We start from the raw sequence: 21,102 nt of genomic DNA, 5'->3' as shown, positions 1-21,102 counted from the left end.
ACACCTGGGGAGGTGGGTTGCTGCCTTCTCATGGCTCAAGTCCTGCTCCCTGCAGGGCTGGGACTCCTGCAGCACCTCGCTGCGGCTCCAGCCGCTGCCACCCACTCGCTGCGTGACCCCGGCAGCGCTCATGATCCATCGTCCCGTCACCCTCACCGTTTACAGCAAAAAAGCCATTTAGCCAGAGCCTGCAAGCCTTCAGCCCGCTACGCCTTGACAGCAGAGGTTATAGGAGGGGGGGAAAAAAAAGGGGGGAAAAAAAAAAAAGAGAGGGAGAGAAAGAAAGAACAATGTGCAATCGGCACTGCATTAGAGATGGAAAAAGTACTTAAAGCCTGCAACATTCATCAAGGCTGAATACATAAATGCCACATTTTGAATAAGCCAAGCAAAAGACAATGACAAAGGAAAGGCGCGTTGCTTCAGGAATCTCTATCATTTTCATTTGCTGCTGTCAGGAACCTGTTTTTTGCCTCTCACTCTATCAGCCATTATAGCATTAATGAAGTAACCTCACATAGTTATTGACTGGCTTGTCAGAGTCCCTGCCTGATCCCTTAATAGAAACCATTGGTCTTCAGTTAAAAATGGGGTGAGCTGGGAGGTGCTGTGGGCATGTGCTGAATTTCAAGTGCACTCCTGAGGTTATCAAAAGCCATGAAATGCAAATTATTGTATTTTTTAAACACACAGATTTCATGCAACTGAGCATATAAAATTGACTAATACTGTACTTTATGCATTCCTAATAATGTTTCCAAATATGCTCTGCATATGATCTTTCCCCAGAAAGTTGTGGGTGGTATTTGAATAAGCAGAAACGGGCCTAGTTTTATTTTCTGAATAAAGTAGTTTCCTGGATGTTGCGAGTCTCTGTTCCTTCTAATATAAGGTAATGTTTATGCACTGTCTGTTCAAACAACACGGGTAATCCTTTGTCTGAATTTCTGTCTCAGATCAAAATCATTTTCCCTTCTTCATTTTTCCCCCCTCCTCTCCTTTCATAAAGCATCCTAAGTCCCAGAACTAGTATATTCTCATTTACTAGAAATTGAGGGTTGGCAGAGGGTCTAGAAATAACTTCTTTTCCCAGAAGGTAATAAATCCAGGGAGTAATCTAAAACACTGAGTTGTTAATTCCAGTACCACCACGCCACTGCCTGTGCTGCAGGTACCCCACTGAATCAGCGCTGGTGACAAGCAATCAGGGCCTGCACATCCTCCTGCAGCGGCTTCTGGAGGATGAGGCATCCAAAAAAGCCCTTTCCATCTGGGAAAGCTGCAAAATCTGGGACTGCAGTGGGAAAAACTACAGGGGTGACCTTTCACAGGCACCTCCAGGGAGGAGCTGCAGCCTGTGGTCTGATGATTTTCGTCAAGGCCCCTAACATAAGGCCCAGATGTGAGCTTTGCACATCTGTAATCAGCTCAATCACAGCCCAGGCAGCAGCGAGTCCTCTCGGCACACAACACTCCCAAACCACACAGCCCCGGCTCAGACCCAGCCCAGCAAATCCAGCCAGCTTCCTGGAGTCAGGCCCTACTTGCAGGGAAGATTTGAACAGGTAGCCCTGATAAATAAACTTCTCCACTTTGAGCTCAGGAGAGTCTCAGAGGTTGAACATGACACTGGGTTTGAAAACAGTCACGAGCAGCCTCACGTCTCGCTCGGCACAGACAGCGGCGAGAGCAAGACTTGTACAGCCAGACCTGATTTGAGATTGTTCAGACCTCTTGGGTCTGCAAAACTGGGTTGGCATTCTCAGAAGAACAGACTCCCATAATAATTGTGGTCTTCTCTCATTTCTGATTGGGCTAAAAATTCCCTCAGAACAACTCTCACGGCACTTTCACATCCCTGGTCTGAAATTAAGCAAATTTCTCCTAATGAATACTCTGTTTGTTGATTTGGTGACACGTTTTCTGAGTCTGAAATATTATGAAATTCTTTAATTCTGCCCCTTCCTCCCCCTCCCACCCCATTTTCTTCAATTAATTATTTGCAGGCTGTTTCCCTCCATAAAAGACATTCCTTTTCATTGGGACATTTGGTAGGTAGCATGTTAGGAATGCCTTTCATTTAACCTATTTCCAGAACACTCCCTTAGCCCTGTGTGCAGTGCTCAGCAGCACTTTTACCCATCCCCTCACACGACCATGGGAGGGACATGGGGCACCATAAAGACTCAGCTGCTCCAAAATCAGGGCAAGGGGATTTCCAAGGGTCTGGGAGGGCGCCACAGATGATCCAGTGTACAAACACCCTCCAGCCCAGGACATCCCAATGTTGCTTCCCTACCTTTGCCTTAACCCCTTGAGGCTGGTACCCATCAGCATTTTTCCATCATCATAGTTCCAGGGCTATCCCTGCAAGGGAGCAGGACTTGGGTGCAGCATTTCAGATTAGTGTGAGCCATGCAGCCCTCACAGCCCAGGGTCTAGGAGACCATCTTCTATTAAAATTATTTATCATAGCTTGCAACCCACAGTTCCTCCCCAAATTTTAAAGTCCCCAGTGCTCTTGGGTAACACATAAATCCCAGTTGCCATCACTGGGCAGGACAAGCTTATCCTTGGCTGATAATAAGTTTTCTCTTTGCATATGAGGGACAAAACCCCACAATGTGACACCACTTTCTAATCCAGGAGAGAACAAGTGGGACAACAAGCCCTGTGCTCTCCACCATATCTCAGGAAAGTTTTAGGGCATTGGGTTTTGGTCCAGTGTAAAGCCCAAGTAGCCACCAAGCAGCTTTTTGTGTGAGCTTGCACACTGACAGCTCTGGAATGGGTAGAGCAGAGGGTCTAACCTTTGTTTAGATTCTCACTTTCCAGGGTGATTTGTCCTTCCGTACTCATAAGCTCTGTTATCTTTCAGTTTTTCTCTTTGTGGGACATTTTTTCTTTCCCTTCAGGATACCCTGATGCCACATCTGTACCCTGAACCCCACAAACAGCCACTCTTGCCCACAGCCCCTTGCTCTGCAGCAGTGACGTGAGGAGTGGCCCTTACAAACAAGGTCACTGCCAGGAGCTCATCAGGTCTGATCTTCTAATTGTGCTCAACAATTGCTGAAAGGAGCCAAAAAAATCATCAGTGAACTTCAGCTTCCCTGGCAATTAATATTGTTATTACAGAATCGTTAACAATTATCAGACTCTGGCAATGCAGCATCAAAGATTTTGAGCACCTCGAGGAAGATGGAGCCTGCTTGACTCTGCTTCCATGGATTGCAGCTTTGGCCATATTTCAACTGTACCTCTAATGCCTGCCCTGGGATGAGCCCAGAAAAGGCTCCTAATTGCCTGCAAGAAACCCTGCTTGATTCAGACACAAATAAATTCAGCCTCAAAACCATCTTTGTTTTGGGGACACGCTCCAAGGTCCTCAGAGAAGCCTGCATGGATTTTGTGCATCCCAGCTGCCACCAGGGCATCGGCCTTGATGATTTTCACATGAGCAGCGAAAAACTGAAATTATTTTTAAAGGCTACCAAACCCAGCAAATTCACACTGGCATTGGCTGTATGCAAACAGGCCCACTGTTCCCTGTGTTTTGTTGAGTGCAATATATTTGGCATGCAAAAGCTGTGTCTTCAGGGATTCTTTTTTATTTTTTTTTTTTTAAATAAGTAGTCTGGACGTATTGTAAGAGACAAAGTAATTAGCATTCACTCAGCTCAGCAGGGCAGCAATTTAAACTTTTACAAGAAGTCAAAGTTCAGGATGCTGCCCTGCCATCAACTTTCTACATACAGATGGGATACAGACTGGAATATCCAAATGTTTCAAGCTACTCTGGGTTATTTGAAACTCCAATAGACACATTACTGTGGGGAAATTGCTTAATCTGCTCCAGGATTTATTGCTATTGTATCTTCAGTATGGAGGTCCTGGAGGGTTGGAAAGAGCTGCTCTCAGTGCAAGTATTTCATACCATATTAACAAAGTTTGACCATATCTTTAATCCTCAACATCATTACATCCTATTTTTATGCAGACAGGCACATAAAAACACTCCACAAAATGAATGGGTGTTCACACCCTACTCCAAATAATCCCACAGTGTGGGAAAAGGAGGGAGGCAAAGCACTTTGCTGCTTGCTTCCTTCCAGGAAAAGGCAACTTTGTTGTCATATAAAGCAAATAAATAGAAAAGTCCAGAGGAAAAGAAAGTGCCCTACTGCGTTGGATTGATTTTAGAATAAGTGTGTGCTGCTGGAGAAATAGATTTTTTCACCTCTTAGGCAGTCATTTTTACAAATGTATGAGGTGAGTACCGATTAAAGCTTGCCAAGAAAGAGGTATTTTTTCCCCCCTCCTCTTTTTTCTCTTCATCCCACCCTTTTCTCCCCAGCTCCATCCTGCCAGGCAGATCCTGATCTGTTTGGGGGGCACTGGTGGGGAGGACAGGAATCCCTGCCCAGCTTGGGGAAGAAAATCCTCTGCCCCAGGGCTCACAGGGGTTCAGGAGGGGAGGGGGGAGTGCAGTCAGTCCCAGGAGAGAAAAATACTCTGCCCCACTTCACATAATTATTTGGGGCTTTCAGAGGGAAAACAGTAAGAATTGGGTTTTTTTTCTTGTTTCCCACCCCCAGGCTTTCACTTGGAAGAGCAGGTAAAACTGACTAGAAAGAGGAGATAAATGTATAAAAGCATTCCTTTTGTACACAATTCATGCTCAGCAAAAGAAAAACAACTCGAGCAGGAAGGAAACCGGGGTATCATACACAAATATAACAACCTGGGTGAAAAACAGTCTTGTCTAATTGCCTTGAAAAGTATTGTCATTATTCTGATGGCTTCACCACTTTAAAAAAAAAAAAAAGAAAAAAAAAGTTGGAAAACTTCACTCTGAGTTTTGGTGGCATCTTTGCACCTCAGAAAAATAAATTTAAAGGCAAAAAAGCAAAAGGAATCAGCACATCAGGATTTTAGGCCTCATGCAGGGATGAGCATTGATTCCGTACATCCCCCACTTCATGCGTGTTTCAGATTCAGAATGAAGCACTTGCCTTCTTTCCAAATAAAAGCATCATCTCCCAGGTTCTCGCTACTTCCTATTTGCCAAGCAAAACAAACTGAACACAAACAGTTCAGCTCTTTTCCATTTTCCAGAAAACCTAATTAAGGGCATCACCTTGTATATGGTGTGTATAAAACCAGGGAGAAACAACCCTACACCTCCCCACCTTCCCTTTGAGGACACGAGGAATATTTGCCTCTTTAAATGAGGCACCACAGGACGTGCAGGAGCTTTTCTGAGTCAGTAATTCAGTGTTGGAGGAGATAGGGATGGCTGATCTGTGCTTTGATTCAGAAATTAACCCCACATCACTTCCTCCTCAAATGGGACTGACTCCTCCCCTCAACCCCAATGCAAATTTGCACTGGCTTAAGTCATTAAAAGGACTAAAAATTTATTTCCTTTTCTTTAAGCCTGCCAGATTTCTTCTCACAGGTGAAACACCATAGGGAAAGCAAGATAAGGTTTCCTAAATATTTACAGATTTGCCAAAACTGAGAAGAGAGGAAAAAAAAATAAAATTACTACTCACATAAGGTTTCCAGACCTCTTGCCTCCAAGAGGCCTGAAGAGTTTGGGTACCTGTCTGACTGCAGGTCTCCATTACTTTTGGAAACCATACAAGACCAACAGGATCTTGTCCAGTGAGGTCAACACCAGCACTGGTAGGACCCATCACAGCACCCTCAATCCCAGAGCCAAGCTTACCTAAAACTCAAGTAAAGCTTTTTTGATTTGCCTTCATTAAGGCCCATTGCTATCATGCATTTAGACAAACTCTTTCTACTAAATTTTCTTTTTTTATGCCACAAGTGCATTTTCTAATTGAAAAGAGAGGTAACTTGTTTTAGTGTCACAGGCTTTAATTAAGCATAGTTTGTCTAGAACAGCTCCAGGGTTTATTTATTATTTATTAAAGAAAGGTTAGTTATTTATTGGGGAGGGGGAAGACACATCTGTTAGTTGCAACTTCACGGAATGAACCAGACAGCCCATCACTCAAACTGCTTTAGGACATGAGTGGATCACTATCAGGGTCAGGAAAAGATGTTTCTTTTACTGATGTGTTACAAAATGAGGATATTTTTGATACTTTCAAGTCTTCCTTGAAGCTGTGGTTGCTTCTGGTCACTATTCAAGGACAAGACACTGGGTTTAAGGGGAGGGGGGAAATAAAACAGGGGTCTCAGCTTGGACTTTGCTGCAGGAGTGCTCCCACATCACTGGGACAGGCTGCTCAAGCCTCACTGACATTTCTCCTTCTGTCTGGCAGATGCAGCAGCATTGAGGATAAGTCCTGGTGCAAACAGACCGGTGTGCAGGGAGGAATCCTCTGGGAAGCAGCAGCAGGACACGCTGCAGACCAGCTCCTGCAGCAGGGACAAGCTCCTCTGTTGAGCAGCTCTGTGAGGGCAGGAGCCTATAAACCCAATGAGGGGCCTAAAAAGCCAGGCTAAGTTATAGTTTCGCCTTTATTTATTTAATTTTTTAATTAAAAAAGCTTTAACTTTCCCCTCATCACTTCTGGGCTGAATTGGTTTGATCCGGAGAGGTAGTTATGCATAAGAGCAACCACTTTATATTGAATTAGGGGATTTCTCATGCAACACATCTCACCAATTACAAGGCAGGGATGCAATTCTATGATTTATAATACATTATACTGTTAAATAATATAACATTATAGATACAATTTGTACCTATCTCTCCATGGATTAGAGAGGTGGCACATGAAGAGTGGATCATTAAACAGCAGTGCAAGGCCAGGGGCCAAGCACTTCTGTTTAACAAGCTGCTCCAAGTACCACCCCTCTAATCCATGGAGAGAGAGAATAAATTGTTCCTGTATCTTGTTCTAAATCAGGTTCTTTGGGTGTGTTTTGGGGGAGGGTTTATATTATAATAATAATAATAATAATTTCTGTTTAGGGGTATATAGTTTAAGTTGAAGGAGCTTCTGTTCCAGAAAGGATCTGGAATTTACAATCTGGATAGATTTGAGGGTGATTTGGGGGGAGAGGGAAATGGCTCTCAGGCCATTCCAGGGCAGAAGCACCCACACCCTCCCAGTCCAAAGGCACACGTGGAGAGGACAGCCAGCCCTGAGCTGCCCCAAGTGAGCAGGCTGCAAATGGCAGGAGGGCCTAAGGCAGGAGCTTGGCCACATCCTTGCTCCATCAGGCAGGAACGCCCCGGGAGCACTCAGCACCCAGCTTGCAAAGCTCAAACCCCACCAGCAAAGTTCTGGGCCACGCCAGAGCCTCCATGGGTGGGGACACCACGTTTGCAGCGCTGGCATTCCCCACCCTGAACAACCCTGTGGCCATTCCCGTGCGAACATCAAGCAGCAGCCGCGGCTCAGCACACCGAGGTCTTTGGGAGGACAGAGTTGACACGGTGGTATTTCAAGGCACCGATGGCCACGTGTAGCAGCTGAAGGTGAGCTCTTTGACCTCCATCTCTTGTGTTTATATTACCTCTCCAGGGTCAATAAATGCAGATAGGAACACCAGGCTCGACAGACAACGTGCTGCTTTTATAACATTGGCACCGGCATTAGGGTCCCATGCCGTGGCTGCCAGGTTTATTAAACTCCATTACTATCCCCTTAACGATGACAACACCTTTCCATAACAGTACAGTTGCTTGGCTCCCGGGGAGGGCAGCACAATGAGGGAGCTTGAAGATATAGGGACACTGTTAGGCTGTCTTATAGCCCCTAACTCATCATCTGACAAGGCATTGATTCCTATTGACAATTTCATTGTAATGTCAGAACGTAACCTGAATTCATCTTTCATCTACTTCAAAAGTAAACAATGGCTTTGGAACGGGGAAAGGGAAAAAAAAAGGACAGTGCTTAAAAATAACAAAAATAATAAAGAATTTTTATTCTAGCTTTTCCTCAAAAAACCCAAGAGAACCAAGACTGCTCAGCAGCTACATGGAGCAGGGCAAACTATTAATAGAAAACACATTATTTGACAAATTTTATCACTGCTTCAATTTGCAAATTATTCACAAATCTACTGTCACTCATTCAATTCTGTTCAATTTATGAAACTATATTAAATTAGCATTATTCCACAGAAACTATTCTCAGCCTCCAAAAAAAATTTCCAGGTGATATTTACAGCATTAGCTGACAATTCACGGTCACCTCAGCCATGGTAAGGTGCCATTACTGTCCCTCAGCTTAACAAGCTGTGAAATAAACAGGGATTGAGGGATCCTCCGATCAGGCTTTCCACGCTGTCTATGTTTGAAAGAGGAGATAAAAAGGAAAGGCTGGCAGGGCTTGGCGTTGGCACAGCATTACATTTCTATTAATAAAGAACGGCAATCAGCTCTGAAATTAATGTGGATCTGTTATCTCCTCACACACGCAAAGAATTCGTGTCTAACGCGGTCACACGGACTGCGGTGCGAACGACGGGGCCAAGCCGCTCGTTTTTCTGTTTCACTACCTCTGTGCCTTGGCTCTGCTCTGGTTTTGTGTTTTTTCCTCACAAAAGCATGTGCAGACATGTAGGATAAAGATCTGTCAGCACGGTCCCTCTCTGTGTTTCTAGAGACTACACAGATGTATTTCATACGCCTCCAAAATGCAAATTGAAATTTGCTAATTTCTAGGTTTTGGCCACCTGTTGCACTTTACCACTCCTGTTTAATAGGCACATGGAGCAGATTAAAAGTTTTACTGGACTGAAGGCTAAGACACTTCCAAAGTTCTCCACAAATATCAGACACACTTGGCAGACAGGAACACTGAGGTACAAATTTCCACACTGTGGTGAAAGAGACCCTGGAGCCTTAAGAAAAGTGAAATAAAATAATGAAAATACACCTCTTCATTTCAGTTCCATGGGATTCAAACGATGTACAAAAATTCCCTAAGCAATTTTCCTGCAGCACAGCTCCCTAATGAGGCTGGGGAAACAGCTTCTCTCCACACTCCCACAAATAGCTAGTCATGACAAGCAGAAAAGGTAAATTCAGTCTTTCAGGGTGGAAACCACGCAAGAGGTGCCAATCTGATGCTCATGGCTCAGCCATCAGCCAACCACCTTTTCCAATGATAGGCCATCCCATGACAAAATCCTAATTTTGAGACATTTGTTTGGGGTATTTGCTTTTTCACCAATGGTTACTTGGGGTATTGTTTCAACTTACATTCGAGTAGTCCCACACTGAATAAAGAGTAAGGAAAACATCCCAAAATTTCCACTTGTCCTATGAAGTTTTGGCATAAATAGGATCTCAAGGTATTTCATGATATTGTCTTGGGCACAAGATAGAAACACTCTTTATCTGGAGGAAAATAAAGTAAAATGAATAGCCATTAAAAAAGAGGCAACAAACCTAACACCTGAGAAGATGTGCGCTGATAGGGAATTTGCATTTCTTTTAAAACATTATTCCACGCATTGTGTCTGTTGTGTGTTCCAGGGACACTGCCTCTCCAGCTGTGACCCATCAAGCTGCTCCTGAGGAAAAGATAGAGTCATCCTGGGATATCATCACATCCATCTCCCACAGGAGAAGAGACCTGACAGTGCCTGGGACATCTTGGCAGAAAGAAGCAACAAAGAGCAGCCAGGAAGGGAAGCGGGGAAGAGCTGCATTCCCAGCAGGGAAGAGATGAATCTGATAGACTCCCCCTCGCACTCTTCTCCAACCTCCGGGCCCAGCTGGACTCAGCATCCCAACTGCTCTCCCCACGAGGACAGGGGACGTGGGAAGCGCGCGGCTGGCAACGCACCCGCCAGGCTCCGAGGGATCCGAGAACACCCTCAGGTTCGCAGGCACCCGGAGCTTGCCAAATCATTTCAGCTCATCTCTAATTGTCAGCGATCTCTATTAGCTCGGTAGTGTGGCTTTGACATAAGGATGAACAGAAGGGTTGTTACTGGCTAGTGAGAGGAGAGGAGCTTCTGGTCCAAGGAAGAAAAGCATCTTCCATGGCAGAAGGAAAAAAAATCTTTTTTTTCCTTCCCACATAGGCTAAACTATATGGAAGGCTAACAGAGAAAAGACAAAGGGACTACGCAATGGATGTCCATCAGCCTAAACTTCTCCAAATATCATACAAAAAAATTTAACAAAAAAAAGGAGAAAAAAGCTTTGTGGCTTGCCTCTCAGTATTAAGCAGTATGAGATCTGTTTTATAATTGTCTCCAAGAGAAAATACCAGAAGGGAAAATAGCACTGCATGCACCAATCCCAGTATAGCATGACTCCATTTGAGTCCTCAGCTCCAGGAGGCGGCTGGTTTGGCAGTGGCAGCTCCTTCTCCAGAGCACTTCTCTCTCAAATGACTGGTCCTCGAGACCCATAGCCACGGCACAACTCTCCCCATGCCAGCTGAAGCTAAAAGTTTATGTAGATGGAAAGCAAAGGGAGAAGGAAAAGAAGAGTTGTGATTACACCAGGACCACATTTTCTCAGATTACGCCACAATTCTGATCTTTCCGTATTATTTCCCTGAACAAGAGCCCCAGTTAACAGGACCTAAAAATACCCCAAACACATTTTTGGTTTTGCAAACAGTGTTTCATTCATGCCTGTCTGCCTGGTGATGCATCGTTACAATTGTAATGAGATAGCTGCCAGCCCTGGAAGGGTGTATTGCTCCCTGCACTTGGAATACTAAAGAGGAACTGAAGGCATGGAGGAGGTTAAAATGAGTTTCACTATATAGAAATGAGAGGGAAATTAAGTCAGGCCTGGAGCTAGAAGTTTCCTGAGCTTCCCAAACAGTCCAGGGCCACAACCACCTCTGCTTTAGGACTTTTTTGCCCAATACAAACAGCAAAAGCACCACTTGGATGCCAGGAGCAGGCTCAGATCCGTGTTGGATGCTGGAATAGAGTCAGGTGGCACCTGCACCCTCTCACGGTGGCGAGGGATGAGATGTGCCACAAACAGGGAACACAGAGCAGCCCTAAATTAAAGCGCTCCCAACACAACGCAATTACACTACATAATGTTTACTTATCTTATATACACTCAGAGGGAAGATAAATGTCTAGTAAAAACCACAATCCACTATTAAACAGCTATAAAATACTTCGCTGTCTTCCCATTTCAAAAGCTCCCATAGTATAAATAGTGGTCAAAAGTTCAGTGAACTGTCTTGTAGTCTGGTGCTCCATTCAAGCCATGCTATTTCCAGAGAGTCTCCTGACACCGTATCTAATTTCCAAAATGAATATGCTTTAATTTTCCTTCTTCATGCATTGTGCTTTTTCCTCATTTAAAACAGCAACAGCCTCTGGCAGTAAAGGACATCACATTTCTGTGTGAGATGAAGCTTTTTTCCCCCGATATGCAGGAGAATGGCATGGGTCAAGGGAGAAAAAATGTATGCAAAAAACATCACACCCCACTGACCCCAGTATATTTTACATTACAATTTTGCCATTTCCAATATAGGTTCATTTTGCAGTGGACCATATCAGCCATATTTCAGGATTTACACAAAAAAAAAAAAAAAAAAAAAAAAGGAAAAGCAGTACCTGGAGCATTGTCTGCATAGGGTCTGTCCTAATGCAATATATGGATTGTCTTATTAATGTGTAGTGTAGCTTGCAGAGAACACACAGGCATGCAGGGAATATTTAAGCGTGCCAGGGAGGCAGCACAGGTGTTCTGTTGGGGATGTGCATATACATTCAATTATCTCTGCAGGTAACACACAAGTGCATTTTGATGGCTTAAAACCCAGCCTGCCCCACGCTGCAGGTGAACCCCCTGGAATCAGGGGGGTTTGCTACATAAAACCTCCTCCCTTGAGCCATTAAAGTCCCCAAAAATGGGGCACATGACACAGGTTCACCCACTTCAGCTGAGGCTGCCATGCTTTCAGTGGGCAGCAAAAGGAGTGTTATCCCCTGGCAGACATTAAAAGGCTTCCTTCCACTTCTAACACAGGCAGAGATAATTAATTAATCCACAGCCTGATTGGAAAAGCCCAGAAGGTTCTGGAAGCTCCTCACGGCTTCACCCTTTAGCCTTAAGTGTTTAAACGAGGCCCAGCTGTGCCTCATTAACACTGCCCAGGCTCTCTGAAACTGTGGCAGCTGAGAAAAAAGAGGCACCTTTTGTTCTCCCAGCCCTCCTCCAAGACCAGGAAAGGGATGAAGTAGAAGCTTGTGGCAATCCCTGTTTTAACCAGGGTAAAATCCCCACTCTCAACAGGAGCCTTGCCTGACTAAAGGCCGTAACAATTCTGACTTCACACGCTGCAAAGACCATAATGCTCACGGAACTGGCACATCTGACCATTACCAACAAAATAATCATCTGCTATTTTGACAGAAAATCAAAGAAGTCTGACTTAAGAAGTACCAAGTCCCATAAAATCCTGCTGCTCTCCACAGATGACCAGCTAGGGGAAGGCTCACAAGGGAAGCAATACTTGGATACAGCTGTCTAAAGGCTAAATATGCCAACAAAGCAGAACCATGGAACCAAGGGTAAATATAGTTGGAGAGAAGGCTTAAAAGAGAAACAAATTTAGGACTTCACCATAAAAAGACAAAATCATCATCTTTCACATCAAGCAGCTACTCCACCTTACAACTACTATATAGAAAGGAGCAACTTCAGGTCCTACAACCATCAAACTTTGTCTGCTCATCACCTCAAAAAAACCTGGAGCACCGCTGTGCTACAGAGCTGTAAAACTTTAAGAATAACAGAAAGACTTACCTGAAGCTCAGGGTAGCCCAAGGAACTGGAGGGAGCTGTTCTGAGGGAACCTGGAGCAGCACACAATAAAAGTGCTTGCACCTAGAGCAAACTGAAGTTAAACCCATGCACTGCAGGTGTTTGGGATAACACACTAATCAACTCCCTGGAGCTCATTGGCTGTAATTGCTCCACATCCACACCCTGCCAGGAGCCCTGACTCAGCACACCCTAAATTCTGGTGTGGATCTGCTTTTGGGGTAGCTAAAGTTGCTTTGGGTTATTTCAAAGTCCTGGCCAGGGCAGTGATGGAGAAGGTTTCCTTTAATGGGGGGCAGCTTGCTGAAAATGCCCCTAAACGCAATTGCAAGAGCAGCACTTTTTTTGTGTTATTTTAAGCAGAAAGGGTAAAACATGCAATATTTTCTTCAGGTGTTAGCACTCTTAAATGTCACAGAGAAGCATCCTGTTGCCTGGCAAGTTGTGGACTCGAGGCTCAACAGGTTTGCTTGCTTATTGTCAGCATTTACCTGAACTGGTTTTTAATAAAAGCCTTTGAAGCAGGAAAATCTCCTGCCTGAGACGAGGCGTTGGGAGCCTGAGTGGAGGCCCCTGAGAGTTGCTGAGCTACTTAGTGGCAGTCACTTGCATCCCTGATACATCCCATTCCTTCATAATTGCAAATCCCCTCGGTGCTGCTCTGCACAGGACCAGCTTTCCTGTCAGCAGTTATTGGATGGGAGCTGACACTGGTGTTTCCACATCCACGGTCACAAGGATTTCAGTAACCTGGCAAACGCTGCTGTGTTTCAAGCGGTCTGTTTGAGCCAGCTAGATGTGGTGGAGGGCAGAACTTGGGCCCTCCTGTATTCATCCAGGGCTCTGAACTTATCAAAATGAACCTTGGTTCCATATTATAATAATAATAATAACAACAAAAACAATAATAATAATGATAATAATAATGTTCTCTTTGGCTTCAGAACACCAGTTCCATCAAAGTACTGACTGTTGAAAGTTCAGCTGCTAATGGCAAGCTATTTTGAAAAGGGAAAAGTCTGGAGGCAAATTATGAGGGAAAGAATAGATATTAATCATTTTTAAAGTCATTCTGTCTCAGGCATTATTTTCCTTTCTTTCATTATTCATGATGAGTTTTTTTGCTTCAAGGCCAAGTGAATTCATAGGGCCTGACCCATCCAAACACAACCACGACTCTGAACAATGCAGCCCAGCTGAGTCTATACATAAAAAAAGAGCCCAAATGGAAAGAAAGAATGAAAAAGAAGATAATTTTAAACTGTGTATTTAAACACACACATGAAAGTATAACCTTCCTGCTGATGAGCTCTTTTCCCAGCACCCTGTCCTCTCTGTTGCCATCCCATCCACTCTGGTGAGGGATCTGTGGGATGGGGGTGCCAACAAGGAGCTCCTCCCCTGTGCTGTTTCTCTGCCCCTACCTCCCTGGCCTCTAAAGCCATCTCAGTGGTGTCCAGCTGCTTGCAGCCAAGGGAAGACCTCTCACCTCTTCTTTCTTAGCTTAATTCCAGAGCTAATGGAAAATCAGTAGTTTCACTTGTAGCTTGGATAACCTGCACAGCATTCTGTTGCTGTGGGGCATGAGCAGATCCTGGGAAGAATTGAGCCTAGAGCCTTTTACAGCTCTCTCTGTTCAGGAATAGAAGAGCTTGGGGGAAAAAAATCTCAGTCCAGAGGAGGGTTTTTTCCCCCAAAAAGCACCCTGGGGGAAGGTTTTCCCACATTGGGTGTGCAGAGCACTGGGGCTGCTGCAGGGAAACTCATACATTCGGACACAGAGAGACACCACATTTGTGGCAACTTCCTCTTCCCAGAGAATGAGGGGGCCAGAGAGAAGCTTTCAGGGCAGAAGCAATGACAGCTCCTAGACCTATGTTCTCCCCCTCCAGTAATTCTCAGCATCCCCAAGTAACCCCATGTATTGAAGAAAAAAGGCAATTCAGAGTTCCCTTTGCTTCAGGGCAAAATAACCCAACAACATTACTTCGGTTTATCTATATTTGTAACCGTGTTCCTTGGAAGACAGGAGTTTGCTGTGGAATATCTCTGGCAACCTTGAATGCAACTGATGTACTTCTCCCACTCTGGAATAAACTCAGGAAGATGAATCCTGCCTCAGACTCCACAGATGTGTGCATCTGCAGAAGATGCTGTTAATAATTAATATAATTGTACAAGCCCCTAGATATAAAAATACACAGACAGAACTTCACATTCTGCCTGCTTCTCTGTAACAAATACCCAAACTGAAACAAATTTAACAAGATACATTACACAAGTCTGCAGACAGAAGTTGTATGAAAATTTTAACTCTCTTCAGCAAGAAAGCACTTCTATTTCCAGTAACGCTGGCAGCATATACTGTAGCTAGGCAGCCGCATTTATTTTCAATTATCATTTTTGCCTTTTTATACAGCATAATGAAATGCCTGGTAAATTATACATTTTTGTAAAACACAAACTTGTCTCTTTATTTGCAGCTCAAGTCTTGCAATATCGTTTTGTCTGCATTAGTTCTAGCTCTTTATGAGAGGCCAATTACTTTTCTTAGCTGTAACATGTAGAGTGTGATATGTTACTCGCCAGTCCTGGCTGAGACACAGTCTGCTGCAAAATGACCATGGCTAAGGCTCAGCCTTTTAGGGAAAAGGAGGAAAATTCCCAGCATTCTGCTTCCTAGAACATCGTCCATACTCATTTGCTCCAGCTTCAATACCCAAGATCTTCAACCCACACCCCCTGCATATTTTTTAGGGGGAAAAAAAAAAGCAAGCATGTAGCTGCTTCCCCCAGTCTCCCTGTAGAAAGATGCTCTCCTGGCAGATGGATCTCAATATGCCGTCTCCCAAATCTTAAACAACTCTGAAAATACAAAGTTCGCTTATACCAATGGGCCATATATATCTGCACCTCTCAATTCCCTCTCTCTTTAACTGGCACTTTGAACTAGTGAGCACCTCTTTAATCTTGCCCCATTATCATCCTAATAGCACCTCCCGATATTCATAAATGTCTAGCAAGACTTTCAGCTATTTGTATGAAGAAGAAATATCCAGCTAAATTGAGAAGATTACCACATCACCACATAAATCAGTGACAGGCCGCGTGTTATTACAGTTGATTTTTGTTGACAGTTGGCTGTAGGCAGTTGTGTTTCAAATGCCTTTTTTCTCTGGGAAATTAAACAAAATTCCATGCAAAATGCAGCCCTCCAGTTCAAAAACTGTAAATCCAAAATTAGCATTTCATACTTTAAAAGGTAGCACAGCACAATTTTCCATTGAAAGGTCTGTACAGTTGTCACAAATGGGTGCTTCACACATGACACTAATGCTACCGATGCCTTTTAAGAAAGCCACCTTTCTCTGATATTATTTTCTCCTCCTAATAATCTGCATACACTATAGTTCATCCCTACGGAAAAGAAAGAGAGCTCACTTACTTATCTCTCATATGGGAGCATTATGCTTTCAGAAATTCAGAGAGGCTGGGTGGGAGGGGGGCGCGATGCCGAAGCCTCCGCGATAAGAGAGAAGGAATTGTGGCCAGTGAAAGGTTAATCTTCCCTCTCCGAGTCCCTCCTTGTGTCTTGGCATAACCTGGAGAGCAAAGAAAATGCGAGACTCCTAAAGTGAAAAGACACACCGGCACTAAAGTGCTCCTGCTGCATCGTGAGGCACTTCACACACAGGACCACGCCTGACCTAATTAACAAAAAGCCGTCGCTAAAAGTCAGGGAAGCAGCTTGGGTGACACCAGAGAGGACCAGAACTTGCGAAGGAGTGTCTGCTTCCAGCAGCTGCTGATCTGCCAGTTTTGGCTCACATAGCACCCGCTGCTAAGCCAATTTTTAGGGACTCTGGTGTCAGCAAGTTGATTGAGCAGCAGTAGTTGTGACGGAGCGCCTTCCCCTTCTCCAGACAGATCCTGGGGGCATTGGCTTTGTCTTGGGCAAGAGCTTGGAGAAATCACCACCACAAGAAGTTCACATTTTTGGCCATGTATATACATATAAATATAAATATATATATATAAAACATAGAGTACTGAAGCAGAGGACTGCTCTGCCTGCTCCTGGGCACAGGGACAGACATGTAATGCAGTTTGTCAGCCAAAAGATGTTACATGTGTCTTCACACAAACACTTTGCTGGCAGCTCACTGGCTTCTGGCCACACAGTCCAACATCCCCTGGTCAGAAGTGCTGGGCTGGAAACCAGATCACCAGACAATTGTATCTGGTTCATTTTCCCCCAGTGTTCAAAGGCAGAGGTGTGAGGCCACAGGGATGATGGCCTGTGTGAAGCATCCTCCCTTCTCCTGGTCCAGTCCTCAGAGGGGAGCCAAGGATGGAGAGCCCACCTGGTGAGCTCTGAGCTGGGTAATCCTGCTGCTTGTCACTGACAGGGAAGTGGGTTCACACTAGCCAGTGCCAATAAAATTAAGCATCTCAGTCAATATTGAATTGGTTTAATCTGAATTCACCATCAGGCATTTTAAACAGCTGCCTCACTCTCATTTGCTCATGGCTGGGTCAAGGTTTAGTTTTCAAAGCCTGTGCCAAACCTTTCCCTGGTGTAAATCCGCTGACAGAACAGGACAAGATGTCCATGGGAGCCTGGCCTCAGTCACCTATGGTGTGTTATCCATACAAAAAAAGCTCTTGACCTTCTGCTAGAGGTTAGATTTGCACCTGATTACAGGCAAAGCCTAAATCAATGGAGTCAAATAATCACAGTGAGACATTGGTTGCTTACAGTTGCCCTGTTGGGGAAAAAGTATTCAGCCAAGAAGCCAAGAAGGATGGAAAATGGCAGCAGAAGAGAACACAGTGAATATGATGGAGCAATCCTGTGTTCCCTGTTGAGGAGACTTTGCTGTTGAGTGAGCCGCAGCCTACAGAGAGTGATTGAATGATTTAAGGTAGCACTTGTTCAACACTGGAAATATTTATACCTAAAATCTGTAGGGAATATCATAAAAAGGGCTATGCCAGCAATACCTTCTCTTCTAACTCTATGTGCACATTTAATATCTTAGTATCTGATTCCCAATTAATACTTCTTACAAATTTTTGAAACACACAAGAGGTGACCTCCCGTTTCTGCTTGGGACCAGCTCTTCAGGAAAACCAGACATGAGGAGACAGACCAAACTGGCAGTGTGAGTGTGGTCCCCAGGGAAAACAAGAGCCCCCCCAGAAAATGCCCAACACGAACACAAAGCAGCAAAAAAAAAAAAGCAAGTTTTAAGTACAAAGCTGCCCATTCTGATAAAGATGAGGATCCAGAAGATGATCACTGGGGAGAGGAGGCTGAGCTGAATGAGACAGCGTTGCCAAGAATAGCGCTTGAAGGGATGTGTGATGAGGGCTCTGACTGCAGGCAGAAGGTGACTCTGTATGCACAGACGGGTATTCTGTGCCACATGGAAAGCCTGAGAAGTGTGGCAGCTACCTGTGCCTCCAGACATGAGACAGGCTGTTCACTCCATGGCACAGGAGAGCTCTCCTCCAGGGCTCATGCAAGGACAGGGAAAGGCTGGTAAGAGGAGGGAGATTTGGGAGCCCAGGTGTCACCTCACCCTGCCCAGAGGAAGGCTTCAGGGTGCCAGGGGCTAATGAAGGATACACAAGGGCTTTGCTTGAGGAGGAGCCCAGTGACAAAGCCCAGCTGTGACAAAGCTGATGTTGTACCAAGGCATCAAACAGCCTTGCAGGACAGCCAGCAAACTTGCCCAAAGAACATGTCAACAGCAGAAATTATCCTTCAAGAGGAGATGAGGCAGTCTGGGGTGGTGACAGTGGGAACAGGGGAAGCAAAGGAAGTGTGGGGAGCCTGACCCACAGCCATGGCAGAGCAGCTTGCTCCAGAGAGCCTACACAATGCTGGAAATGGAAAACCTTCTTGTGCTGTCTCCTGACATGCACTTCTTTAAAATGTTTGTACCTCCAAAGCTTCTGGGTTTGGCAGCACTGCAGACATTGTGCGAAGGGGAGAGCCTCTGAGTTTGCTGTTTCAGTGAATGTGAAGGGTGAAAGACACCCCTCCGCTCCCCTGGCATCCTTTTCTGCACAGCCCAGGTGTTTCCATCTCAACAGCAATTTTGTACTGAACCCAACAAGATGTGATGAAATCCCAGTGCTTGTTTCACAGAGACATCCGGCTTTGAGGGAAAGATCACACTCAGCTTTGGATTGTAAGCCCAGGGATGTCATAAGAACAAGTCAATTACTCCACAAATGAGGGGAAATACTCTACAAATTTCAGCTGAACTAAGTAGGGAAGAGAAATGAATCTGTAAATCATCAACTGGTGTGTCTGTTTATAATTATTATCATCAAGTAATACAATGTTAGTTGAGCAAGATAATTTTTGTGTGTTTTGGGATTTCCTAGTTTGCGTCTTTCTGACTACAGATCTAGATATCCGGGGCAGGTATTTTTTTTTTTTTTCCTCATGTCTCATAAAGAGAAAGAAATGCCTGACAGGAAGTTTTTCCTTTCAAAGTATAGTTAATGTGGTTGTTTAGAAAATGCTGCTCCAATACTGTTCTTTACTTTGTTCTTACAAGTTGTGAGTAATACACACATTTGTTCACATGGCAAAGGCTGTGCTCATGACAGTAGCCTTGGAACAATGTCAGGTGGCTGCTGCTTACAGGACAGGAGTTCTGTGATCTCTCCCACCTCCAAACTCATCTGCAGTAGGAGCTGAAGCTGGATTTAACTGCTGGCCAAATCATGGGGTGTGCAGTCTTCATGCATTGTCTTGAGTTGGGGTGCCCAGAAAACTCTTCAGGAATAAAAAAATTTATAAAATATCCTAGGGGATGTATGAGAGTTGGAGCTGAAATTTAGTATTTTCTAACTGCTCTCACCCTTCCTCCTGGGACTGCTGCTGATCTTTGATCACCTCCCTCATTTACAAACGCTGTCATCTTGCCATTCTCCTTCTACTCCATATCATTAATACAAATCTGGAAACAATGGCTTTCTCCCTGCTAAAACATTGCAACATCCCACTATTTGTTTCCCCTTCTAAAACGGATCATTCATTATAACCCATATCCCCCAAAGAATTTTATCACTTGAAACCTGTTTGCAGTGAATCTAAAGTAGCTGGAAAATCATCTCCTAAGAAATTCCTGCGTACACTGGAGCCGACTTCTCCTGGAAGCCCAATAAAGTGTTGAGTCCCTCTGCAGGCAATATCCATTTTTCTTCCTTCTGATACAGTCTCCGGCAGTAACCCCTGCAGCTGTGCACGATCCTTTTTTATTTTATTTTTTTTTTGCTGCTGAAATTCACTCAGCTCAGCTCTGTTAGCTCTTGTACCCACTTCATCCCAGAGAGTTGGGATAATTGCCTCCTTGCTTCGTCGTTCCACCACCTCCATGCTTATCGCAGAGGTCAGCTTTTCTTTTATCTCTCCTATAACCAACTCGTTATTTGCTGCTTTCTCTTGCAAGGGACAGGCTGCTGCTCCCTGACTCCTGCCCCATTCCACTTTTCCTGGTGTTTGTGCACCTCGTTTGAATATTTCTCCCTAAAAGGACATCTCTACCTCTCAGCATTTGAATTTAGTATTTTCCTTTGTAGTCTGTGGTCCCCAGCAGCAGCAGAGGCTTGGGTGAACACTGACCTGTGTGATGAGGTGTCACCAAAACACTTACACCTGCAGTTCAAGAGTTGTGTGAGCAGGGAATTTCCCCAAAAATCTGGGCAGCCAACAGGGTCATGGAAGGTATTTTTTAATAAATTAAATAGGAGTAACATGCTCACTGTTTTTTACCTGAGAAAGGTTATGCAACCCATTAATGTTAAAATACATTCAAGGTGAGGATTGGGACTCAAATTGCTCAAATGTTGATAGAAAAGAAAGGACTGCTGAATATAAAACAAAATAATGCAGAAAATGTTCTATACTGTTAAGGCTGAAGGCAGCTATGGCTGTGCAATGTTTACCATCAGACAGGCTTGCATCAAAGCTCCCTTTGAACTACTCACAGTCAAGAATAAACCCTAATGTCAGTATGTGAAAATTTGAGGTGCAGAAAGGGCAACCATCCCTTATAAGTCTCCAGACTATCTAAATACTACTGGAGACACTTTAAAACAGATGCAGATGACCAAACTCTGAGCTAATCCACAGAACTTTTACTTGGGACATATTTTTTGAAATAACAGCAAATTCTGGACAACTGAGGAGTGGGTAATAAGTTCTGGAAAGCACTGGCAGAGCCAGGCTTACTGAAATCAGCCTTGAAGTGTCGCTCACAAATTGTCACCAAAGCACTGTGAGAGGAGTGCAGACAGGGCAACTTTTTGCAGAGATACTAATG

The sequence above is a fragment of the Poecile atricapillus genome, chromosome 3 (assembly GCF_030490865.1).
Source record: "Poecile atricapillus isolate bPoeAtr1 chromosome 3, bPoeAtr1.hap1, whole genome shotgun sequence".
In the NCBI taxonomy this organism is placed as follows: domain Eukaryota; kingdom Metazoa; phylum Chordata; class Aves; order Passeriformes; family Paridae; genus Poecile; species Poecile atricapillus.
Note: the sequence above shows the minus strand (reverse complement) of the source record.